The following is a 12,080-nucleotide window of genomic DNA, read 5'->3' on the forward strand; positions in this document are numbered from 1 at the left end:
AAATGCCTGGTGAGCGACGCTGACTCACCGCAATGAATGTTTGTCATTAACTACATGAATTGCATCATCTTTTCACACTCTTATCTACAAACTACTGCAACAGATACTACTGTTCCTACTATACATATAACTAACTGTACATACTCTGTTCGAGTGTGAGGTGTCGGAATTTGTCCGACCTCCAACATGTTGGACCTGAAATTCATCGCCTAATCTTGATCTTCAAATCAAAAGCAGTGCTCATATAAAGTTCAAACCGATGCAATGGTGCCATCTACAGATGTTATCAATGATGTTATATAGAGGCTTGAATTTCACAAGCTAGATGTGACACCCCCCCACCCTCCCATGCCCACCCATTGAAAAACATACTTGCATACCTTTTCCATAAATGGTGGGGAAAAAAATTGGTTAAAAAAAAAAAATCAAGTATTAATGGTGGGTGGGGAATTTGATATTGAGGTGGAGGGGAATAGTCTGATTTTAGTGAAAAGATCTCATTTTATTATAAGTCCACACTGCCGAACTCTAATGTAGCCAAAATCCACACTCCTTAAGAAGATTAAAATCTTTGGTTTATGTAACAAGCTATGACGACATCTGAACGTTCCTCAAGTCCCAGTTTGACAACTGTGACTTGCCCTAATCGTTGCACATCATAGTGTGAGGCGCGTTATATAACGTGTCAGCCGGCACGCTTTAAAAGTGTCAGCCGGTAGCCCTGCAGAGTTGGCAGGTGGCGCGGGGTTAATGCATCACGCCGGTCCCCCGGTCTACGCTCGTCTGTGCCAGGCTAGGTGGTCCAGCTAACGTCATCAAGTTTGGAAGTGAATAGTCAATAGGGACAAATGGTCCAACCACTTCACACCTGCTGCTAGAAAGGCCAGCTCCCTGTCATGTTGACCATTATTGGATTATTTCGACCATTTGTACTGCACACAGTTTACATACTGTAAACCTAATCGAGTTGTACGGTAGTTGTTCAGGAAGTACAGTGATGCCTTGAGATGTGACTGACAAAATTATTTTTTTTTCCTACATACAATGGGAGGAAAGAATAATGTGATCATCCATCCATCCATCCATCCATCCATTTTCTACCGCTTCTCCAGATCGGGGCGTGTGGGAAGTAGCTTCAGTAGGGATACCCAGAGCTCCCTTTCCCTGGGCACTTCTCCCAGCTCTTCCGGAAGTATCCAGAGGTGTTCCCAGGCAAGCCGAGAGACATAGTCTCTCCAGCGTGTCCTGGGTCGTCCTCGGGGTCTCTTTCCGGTGGGACATACCCGGAACACCTCACCTGGTAGGCGTCCGGGAGGCATCCGGATCAGATGCCCCAGCCACCTCATCTGGCTTCTCTCAATGCGGAGGAGCATGGCTCGACACTGAGCCCCTCCCTGATGACCGAGCTTCTCACCCTATCTCTAAGGGAGAGCCTGGACACCCTGCTGGGGAAACTCATTTAAGCCGCTTGTATCCGGGATCTTGTTCTTTCGGTCACGACCCACAGCTCTTGCCCATAGGTGAGGGCATTAACGTAGATCGACTAGTAAATTGAGAGCTTCACCTTTTGACTTAGCTCCCTCTTCACCACAGCGGACCGATACAAAGTCCGTATCCCTGCAGACGCTGCACCGAACCGTCTGTAGATTTCCCACTCCATTCTTCCCTCACTTGTGAACAAGCCCCCAAGATACTTGAACTCCTCCACTTGTGTGCATAAATTGGTCATAAGATGTGGGCTGATGTTGATCTGAGTCACAAGAATAAACAAAATGAGATATCTTAAACTCAATTTGTTTTTATATTTTTTTATTGAGCGTAATGTAAAGATTCACCGGATAGGGAGGCATAAGAAGAAGAACCTCTGGCTATGGGTTCTCCAAGAGATAATCAGAGTCGGTGTGCGCCAACCTGGAGTCCAGTCAATTCGAAAGATTGGCTCTCTGGCCACTAAAAACACACTAGGTTCAAATTGACTCCTGTCAAGACGCATTACCTGATTGGTACCATGCCTCGCTCAGAGGCGCTCTCAGAAGACCTACGATTAAGAATTTCAAAAGTTGGGAATGTTATAATAATCTCTATAAAAGTAGGGCTGCACATTTAATTGAATTTGAATGATGATTGCGATTTGGCTGCCAGGATTAAATGAGACTGATCATCTGCAATTTGAAATGCAGCACTTTTCAGAGCTGCAGTGCCCACAATGTAGTCAGCCAGCCACAAGGAGGCACACATAAGTGAAGGTTTCAGTAAGTGCCTGAACCATGCTCTGCGGCCAACTTCAAATTAAAAGCTTAAAATGGCATTAATGTTCAATGCAGTGGCCTATCAATCCATCCATTTTCTTAGCCGGTTATCCTCATGAGGGTCGCGGGAGTGCTGGAGCCTATCCCAGCTGTCAACAGGCAGGAGGCGGGGTACACTCTGAACTGGTTGCCACCCAATCGCAGGGCACAAAAACAGCCCCACTCACAATCACACCTAGGGGCAATTTAGAGTGTCCAATTAATGTTGCATGTTTTTGGGATGTGGGAGGAAACCGGAGTGCCTGGAGAAAAACCAACGCAGGCACAGGGAGAACATGTAAACCCCACACAGGCGGGTCCGGGATTGAATCCAGGACCTCAGAACTGTGAGGCCAATGTCCAATGTTTCCAGCTGCGCTTACCGTGCCGCCTGCAGTGGAATATTAAACCTTTTATTTTGAAATTGGCTTTCTCAGTATATTTACTGAGAGGCAGGAGTAAAAAGAAATGGAAATCACAACTGTTGAGTTCTTTGCCGTATGTGACCGTACATGACTGAATTATTGTCAAGCAGAACAATGGAGACCTATGCGTCCTTGACAATTCACAATGTTGACGTTGGGGCTTTTGAAACTGAAAAGTCAGCACTTAGTCTTTTATTGCATTTCGGGCATTGCCTATATTTGATTCTATTAAGTTGTGATTCAGAGTGCACTTTGTAATAGCGTATTTATTCAGTTAGCCCTTGCTTGAGTTGATTTCCCCCCCCCCGATTGGGGGGATATATTCATATGTGCTCTGCCACCTTGGCTGATGGCCGGTGCAGGCTATACCCCTCTCACCTGAAGTAAGACACTTGAGCAGTTCAGAAAGTATATGGATGTTTTTTTTTTTAATCGGTTTAATTCTTAATTAAATATTGTTTTTGCAATGAAAACTGTTTCATATTGTTGAAAGTAGTGTAAATAAAGGTCCCCCCCCACCCCCAACATTAGAAATCATTGTAACTAATTACTGCACTGAAGAAACAACTGGAGGTAGCAGAAATGAAGATGTGGCGGTTCTCGCTCGGAGTGAGCAGGTTGGATAGGATTAGAAATGAGCTCATTAGAGGGTCAGCCAAAGTTGGATGTTTTGGAGACGAGGTTAGAGAGAGCAGACTTCCATGGTTTGGACATGTCCAGAGGCGAGAGAGTGAATATATTGGTAGAAGGGTGCTGAGCATGGAGCTGCCAGGCAAACGGGCAAGAGGAAGACCAAAGAAAACGGATGACTGATGTTTTGAGGGAGGACATGAAGACTGGGGGTGTTAGAGAGGAGGATCCACGAGATAGGCTTACATGGAAAAAGATGACATGGTGTGGCGACCCCTAACAGGACAATCCGAAAGAAAAAGAAGATTATTTTGGTCATCATGCAGTCTTGATTTTCATCTGTCCTGTGTGAGACAAATTGTCTATAAATGGAGAAAGTTCAGCAGTTGCTTCTCTTCCAAGGAGTGTCTGTCCTTTAAATCTGACCGCAAGAGCACAGCGCAAGAACCCTGCGGTCAGCAGATCTCTTTTGACAAATTTTGGACACGTCAGTCACTAAGCAAGAATGGGGTTCATAGGATAAGGCCAAATAGGAAGTCGTTGTTGTCCCCCCAAAAAAAAATCATTGCTACATGTTTGAACATTGCTAAAGAGCACTAGGAGGGAAAATATTCCGTGGACAGATGAAACCAAAGTTGATGTGTTTGGGAGGAACACAAGACATCTTGTCTGAAGGAGAAAATAGCACAGCACAACTGTGAAGCATGGTGGAGGGGAGTATGATGGTATGGGTGTGCTTTGTTACCGCAGGGCTTGGACAGCTTGCTATCATCAGTTGAAAAATTAATTCACTAGTTTAGCAAGATATTTTTCTGGAGATGGCTGCAGGTCAAAAGAGAGCTAAGTTAGAGATAATAGTAGTAACTTCTATCAGTCTACAGTGCACACTCAGATTTTAGCTACCTAACCTTTGTGTGATTTGGAACACAATTTGACCTGGACTAGCGTTCAAGCTTAAAAACACTCAAAAAACCTGGGCGTATGCGACAGCACTTTGTGGATGTTGTCTGTCTTTACCGCGCTGACGACTGCAGGGGGAAAAAACTCCTCTCTGGCCCTCTTCCTCCAACCATAAAAATTTAAAGGTGCTCATAATTGCTAACACACCTGTCACAGCGGAGGCTCATGTTCCATAAATGTTTACCTTTTTCCTCATCGTCTTCTCCTCGTGAGGCCTGAGAGGGTCACATGCTTTCTATTTAAGTGTTTTGCTGTTGAACTCATCTTTGCTGCTGCTGCCCCGCTCGTCCTCGCTCATTTTTTCCCCGTTGCTGCAACTTGTCAAGAAGAAGCTACAGGCTTGAGACACACACACACACACACACACAAAAATGCAGGGAAGCCCGACATGTCTTTTCGTTTTGACAAAGTCTGAATTCAGTCCAAAAGCAGCCGCAAATCAACAGCTGTGAAATACACTCGGCAGACTCTCATCAATTTTATAACGGCAATTTTCATGCAATGGAAAGTTTTCCCATACTACTTTGCCAGATTCACTCCCCTTTTTTATTCTTTTTTTTTTTTTTTTTTTACATACGGTATCGTATAAATCTGGGGTGCCCAACGTTTTTGTCTTCAAGTGCCACATTTGATTTTTAAAATTCACCACATACACGGATCTGTTACGGCACTGATTTAAACAATCCAGAGCAGTATATTAGTGAAGTACAGTTCAGTTGTATTTAACCTTTAGTGTTTGTTTTGAAACATTTATTTTGGTACAATATTTTTTTATTTACCTTTAAAGCGCAATCCATTTTAATTTATCATTATTTAATTAGCATTTTATTTTCCTATATTCAAGTGCAGTTTTCAGCCTCAAACTAGGGCTGGGCTCTTTAATATTGTAATATTTTGTATCGCAATAAAATTATAATGGAAGTGGAGTACAGTAGTTACTTCTACTTACAAAATTAATCTGTTCCAAAAGTCCTTTTGTCACCTGAATTTTTCCCAAGTAGAAGTGCATTTTACATGTAAATAGTCTAATCCCTTCCAATCTTTTCTGATTGCTGTTTATTACACGATCATTATTTATTTGGTATTGTTAAATGATTAAACAAAACCTAATAAATAATTAAGCAATATCACAGGAGAGGGACTGATGTTCCACTCCCTCCCTTTCTTGATGCTTAGAGCTACTTCTTGAGTATTGATTAATTCAACCACGTCAACTACAGGTTATTCATTCTATGGCTGCAAATATTTATCATTTTTTTTCCATATATTGACAAGGATTCGGTAACTGGTTTGGTTCGTAACATATTAGAAAACAGGCAAACATATTATACATAGATTTCCAAAGTAAAATTCGATGTTGAACAATGGTGCTGAATGATTAATAAATTATCAAAACAGTTGGTAATAATTGGTTGGTTGTTTATTAATCGATTAATTATTGAACCTATTGTTTTTTTTATTTTGGTGATACTTGGAGAACTAATTTGTTGATGTGCTACTTTGAGTAATAAGCTAAAGGACGACTACTGTGTTACACCAAGTGGCACTCAATATACTCGCTTATGTTTCAGTGTTGTATTTTTGTACTATTTCGGTACTTCGAAGGTAGTACCACTCAAGGCTGCAAATTTCCAATAAATTTGCTTTTTATTTGGCCATCAGGTGATTCCATAGAAGAAGAATGTGACATAATTGTTGATAAATGACACTTTACAAAGGTGCTCTGTTCCATATACAGTATGTTTTAGCACAGGGGTTTCAAAATCAGTTTACCTCGGGGCCACTGGAGGCAGCGACCGGGTGTGGGTTGGGCCGCAGCCTCGGCGTACATGCATTCACGGCCAATTTCAATTAGAAATTTAAAAGAAAATTCAATTTTCTCAAGCATCTTAAAAAACAAAACAAAACGCATTAAGATAAACTGGGAGGCAGCACGGTGGTGCTACTGGTTAGACCATTGGGCTCACAGTTCTGAGGTCCGGGATTCAAATCACGGCCCCACCTGTGTGGAGTTCAGATGTTCTCCTCGTGCCTGTGTGGGTTTTCTCTGCGCACTCCAGTTTCCTCCCAAAAACATGCATTAATTAGGAACTCTAAATTGCCCCTAGGTGTGATTGTGAGTGCGACTGTTGTCTGTCTCAATGTGCCCTGCGATTGGCTGGCAGTTCAGAGTGTACCCCACCTCTTCCCGATGATACATGGGATTGGTTCCAGCACCACCGTGACCCTGGTGAGGATAAGCGGCTCAGAAAATGAATAAATGAAAAAAGATAAAGATGCTTGTGTCAACAAGTTGTATACAAAACTACTAGTAAAAGGCTGCTGTAATTTTCACACAGAAAAATATTTTTCTGCTTGCACGTCCCCGAGATCCACGTACCCCACCATGATTGGTTGGCTTTGCACACAACACTATAAAAGTGCCATTCATGTAAAACGTGAGGGCCGCACTAACATTAAACTTTCATATTCAGGTGTGGGCCACCAAATATTATCTCGCAGGCCGCAAATGGCCCGCAGGACGCCAGTTTGAGACCCCTGTTTTAGAAGTTAGGATGGTGATGCGAGCTATCCTCATAAGTGTGTGAACTGAACTTGATTGAGTTCCAGATGTTCTAATCCGGGCCGTCATTTAAATGACGTGACATCGAAATAAATCATCAAAGGAAAAAGTTTAGCAGCTCGTCGACTGAGTAAATCAAGTGACTCGGTTCCTTATTACTGTAAATATTTTGGAAGCGAACCCACGTGGGAAAGAGCGATTTGGTCTTCCTCTAACGCAGCGGTGATGGCTTTTCCGTACGCTCGGACTTTCTTCAAATCGTGGCATTTCGTCTTGGAATTCAGTCCCGCAGGATTTCAGGGTTAAAGTGCGCGATTGCTAAAACAGCTGCATGCACGTCGAGGAAAACAACAACGGAGGTGTGGAAAGATTGCCATGTTGCTTTGATACATGTCCTTACATATCATTGTTAAGCTTCGTGGACTACAATTCCTGCATTGAGGATGTACTTTATTGCTTTGACATCTTTTTTTTTTTTTTTTAACTTATGTTGAATCATAAACTGTAGTATTTATGGACGGTGTTTAGAATGGCTGCTGTCTACACATGTTTCCTGCTATCAGCTAGATTCAGAGCAGATGTGGGCAAGTGAATACGGCGTTAAAAAAAAAAAAATAAAAAAAATTGGTCTCGAGCAAGAAAAAGAGCTGCGTAAAGAATAATAATTTCCAACTCCTTGTATTGTTTTTAAAGACCTACATAGGTAAAGGCCTTAAAAGGTAATCTTATGGACTTTTTAATATATAGTTAGGTAGTTTCTGGCCTACAAGCCGTGACTTTTTTCACACTCTTTCAACCCTGCGGTTTATGTGATGATGCGGCGCTAGCGTTAGTGCGGCGCTAGCGTTAAACTCTTTCTGTGTACCGAGGTTTATAACCAGGCGGGGTAACGCTAGGGTTACATGCTTTCTGTGTACCGAGGCTGATATCCAGGTGCGCTCTGTAGGCCGGGAATTACGGTATACAAATGCTATTACACCGAATTGATTTCATTTCTTGTTAAACGCTCTCGCAATAAACTTCCATTGCAATGTTGTGATACTCTTGAAGTAATATTATTATTTATTTTTTAAAGACAATAATGAGTAAAAATTATTTGGTATTTTGAGTACCCCTTTAATAGGAGCTACAACTTGTTTCAGCATCAAAGAATAAGTGTGCAGATTAATTTTCTGTAATTAAACTGCTAATTGTTTCATTTATTGATTTCATGCAAGGTTCAAGGACCACAGAAAAGGAACAGGCCAGGTTTGGAAGGCAATCAGGCAGTCGTTTTGTTAAATTGATTAACTTAGCGATTGAATGTGATTTTGGGATGTTGTTGTGTTAATGCTGGTGCACAACGGTGTATGGTGGCAATAAGGTCCGATACCAACTTGAACGATGTAAGAATGGTCAGCGGCTATTGAGAGCCAGCTGGGATTCTGCCCGACCGCGATGATGTAGCTTGTGGTTGCTAAATATTTACTTACTCTCTTTTGGTTTTCTGGCACAGTACTGTATATAAAGGCACACATAATAAGCTCGAACTGATGAAATACTCATCGCAGTCTCACAAATTTGCACTGTTGTGAGAGTGAACACCTAAAAATGTCCATCTCCATTCACGACTTGATGTGATGATTTAATTTTTTTTTTTCTCAGAATAAATACTTTATAGATTTAAAAAAACAGCAGCCGATTGAGAGGTTATATACATTTTTATATATCACAAAGTTTTGAGGTCTTGGGTGTAGTTCCTGTGAATTTGAACCAGGTATGCGAGATACAGTAGATCAGGGGTCGGGAACTTTTCGACAGAGAGCGCCATAAATATTTAAATAATATTTTAAAGCGTAATTTCAAAAGAGCCATGAGATATTTTGAAAACTAAATACTAGTGTATTTGCAGGTTTATGTAGAACCAAGACTTTTAGACTACAAAGAGTCTCTGAATTCTTTTAAATAACATTGTTGTGATGTTGCTAACCGATGATGACAAAAGTGCTTCTTACCAGTAATGCGACTTGTGGTGCTGCCTGGTTTTGCTGATGGGCTTAGTCAAAAGCGTTCTGATAATTACTTGTTCCAACCGGATCGGCGTTCGACCCTTCTGCGCCTGCCAACACCTAACTGCGGCAACCCCACGAGGACAAACTGTCATTTGTGTTGCCTGCACGACAGAATCACATGTACAGTATGTTGTTATGTGGGCTCTGCGGGCCATATGCAACCATCAGAAGAACCAGGTATGGCTCGTGAGCCATAGGTTCTCGACCCCTGCAGTAGACGGAAGACCCTTAAATGAGAAATTTGTCACAAGGTGTGGGTGAGTTTGGGACAAAGTCCGTTGATTCAACACGAACCGCTCGGCTCTAATGACAAAACTTCCTTGTACATGGCTAGTAAATCTCACGTGTCTCGCACATTCTTCATGTGGAACGAGAATGCCGACGAGCCAACCGCTGAGTGGAAAAATGGCCTCCGTACGAGGAGATTGAAGATAAACTTGAATGTAGTCGTAACTCGGAGCATCCAAAACGTCAAACAAAGGCAATTGAAACCAGATGTCACCGCGCCTCTGCCAACTGGAACATTTCGGTCTTCAATTGATAGCTTTAATTATTGGTCATTATGCAGAAATGTAATCTTGCAAATATATATATTTCACAGACAGAAATGTGCGGCAAATAATCAAATCAGGTTGTGTAAACAGTGCATCAACAACAGGGCTTGTGTAAAGTATTTCAGATGGTACTTAAAAGTAAAACAGCTTTAGGTGATGGATTCACCGACTAAATTTGCCATTAAAGACGGCAACAGTACTCGCACTCTACTTAAGTAGAAGCACACGTACCACTGCTCAAAAAATAAATAAATAAATAAATAAATGAGAAACGAGAGTACTTATTCGACTCTGTTAAAAGTAGAAAAGTACAGACTCTGAAATGTACTTAAATAAAAAAGTAAAAAAACATTTTAACTGTAAATTATATACAACACCCGTTTTGATAACTTGGCACAACAAAAATGACAACTTTACACCTATGAAATTTTTTTTTTCCCCCTTGCAAAGTTTTACTTTTGTTCTTGCAAAATTAAGTGTTTCTATTTCATTCTTGGAATATCATACCTTGTAAAATAGCAGCTTTATTGTCCAAAAATCATGATTTTTTTTTTCTCATCTTTGTTTTATTCCTTTTTTTTTTTTTTTTTTGCTTTGTCTCAAGCTTTTATGTCATCAAAAACGTGTTCCCATAGCTTTGCTAATTTTGTCAGTTGACCAAGATAAAATATTAAGTTCACTAAGGATGACAGTTGACAAAAACTACCGTGTTGTTTTTACAGTATGTAATGTTTTCATCCATAAACGTTGACAAAAACTAACGCGCCTTTTTTGACAAAATAAGGAAGAAAATGTAGATTCAAGTGACTCGGCAGTGAACAGTCAAAATCTGCCAGTAATTGTCCCGCCCACAACCCCCGCAATTTTTTTTTTTAATTACCCATTGATGACACAAGATGGCGTCAAATCACTAGTTTTGTCTAAATTAAGCTCCTCACTTCACTTCGACTGAGTTCTTTGGGACCACAATGCCAAAAGATCACAGCAAGGCGCCACCTCTGTGAAAGTGAACCACCTTAATCCACTTCAGCATAGTTCCTTGGCACCAAGCTATTACAAGATAGCAGCAAAGCATTAGTTTTGTCTAAAAATGCTACTCACTTCACTTCAACATAGTTCTTTGGCACTACGCTGCCACAAGATATTGGTTGAGCAGTACCTTTGTCAAATTAAAGCTGCTTAACTCACAGTCGTTACTTTGCCGCAAAATTACACAAGATGGTGGAAAAACACGACTTTTGTCTAAATAAGTAATTTCAAAATGAAGATGGCCCCGGTGCAATAAAGATTCCAAATTAGCGACTTTTCAAAAGGTCAACCGGGACTATGTTGGGGTTTACTCAGTGCATATCCAAATGTATAGAGTAAAACTTAAAAGTCATCAGAAAAAATTAATTTGCTATTCCCATCCATGAAAAATCTACTTCAGCACAATGACATATTTTTACCTTATTAAAGATGACTGACATGGTCAGACATGGAGAAAATCACAGACCGCAATCGATGCGTCCAATAATTAAAAAAAAAAAAAATCATTTTCTCCAGACGGCGACAGCGGGCGTTTTCTCCTCATCACAATTAGTGCCGGGAGAAATATTTTTGAGTATGGTGTCCTCTTCAAAACAGACTTAATTGCATTAACATAGGAACTTCCAAGAAGTCCACACGTGAGAAACACATTGACGCTGACCGCAAACACCGACACCAATGAACTGTCTCGAGAGAAAATGAGGGCTCCTTCACCACACAAATGATTTAACCCTACCAGAAGAAGACATAACAGCGTATTTTTTTACACGTTTTAAAATTCACCGCACGCGTGTGTCTCGAAAACCACATTTGATTGGATTTAAATAACCTGTGTGCGCACTTACTGAAGGATTTCATGTGGAGCAAATCGTGTTGTTTGAAATGTTCTCGTCAGCAGCAAAATACATTTACTAGTAGGCCTGTCACCATAATTATTATTTTTTTTTTGCAATACAGTATATTTTCCCCCAAACTTTCAGAAAAAAACTCTTAATGCCTGTGAAATCATGAAAAATAAGGGCCGCCTTAATTAGTTTATTTTATATTATTATTATTAATTGTTTCTATTAATTTGTTTTTCTTTACTCTGATTGTGTCAACAGGGTCTGAAATAAATAATAGAGTTGCAAGACTAGCCTAGTTTACATGGGGGCTCCTATTCCGATAAACACAGTAGACTGTGTATATATACATAGGCTTAACAATTATATAAAATATATTATATATGTTATTATATTATAAAAATATTGAATCATCTCATCATACATCAATTTATGAACTAGTTTTGGAATCAGAAATCAAGGGTAACGTGTTTTTTCCAACAATTCACATTTGGTAAGACAAAAATGCTTATCTCAACTTTATCAATTATGATGTATGACAATTTGAAATTTTGGTACAGATTTTTACAAGAATCATGGAAATTGACACTAGATTTGGCTTCGCGGGCCACGTAAAAACTTGTGGTGGGCCGCATTTGGCCCCCAGGCCTTGAGTTTGAAACCTGTGCTTTAGGCAAAATGATATCGGAACAGAAACTTTGATGGAACACATCTTCACGTTTCAAAAACATGATCCAT

The 12,080-nt window shown here is 40.5% G+C and overlaps 1 protein-coding gene across 3 annotated transcripts in view; it reads left to right on the forward strand.

The window, feature by feature from the left end:
• The window catches only part of cenpp (centromere protein P), a 78,452-nt gene that overhangs the window by 17,023 nt on the left and 49,349 nt on the right, over positions 1 to 12,080 (forward strand). The gene's annotated exons all lie outside the window — the stretch shown is intronic.

Source organism: Syngnathoides biaculeatus, chromosome 10 (assembly GCF_019802595.1).
Source record: "Syngnathoides biaculeatus isolate LvHL_M chromosome 10, ASM1980259v1, whole genome shotgun sequence".
NCBI lineage: Eukaryota > Metazoa > Chordata > Actinopteri > Syngnathiformes > Syngnathidae > Syngnathoides > Syngnathoides biaculeatus.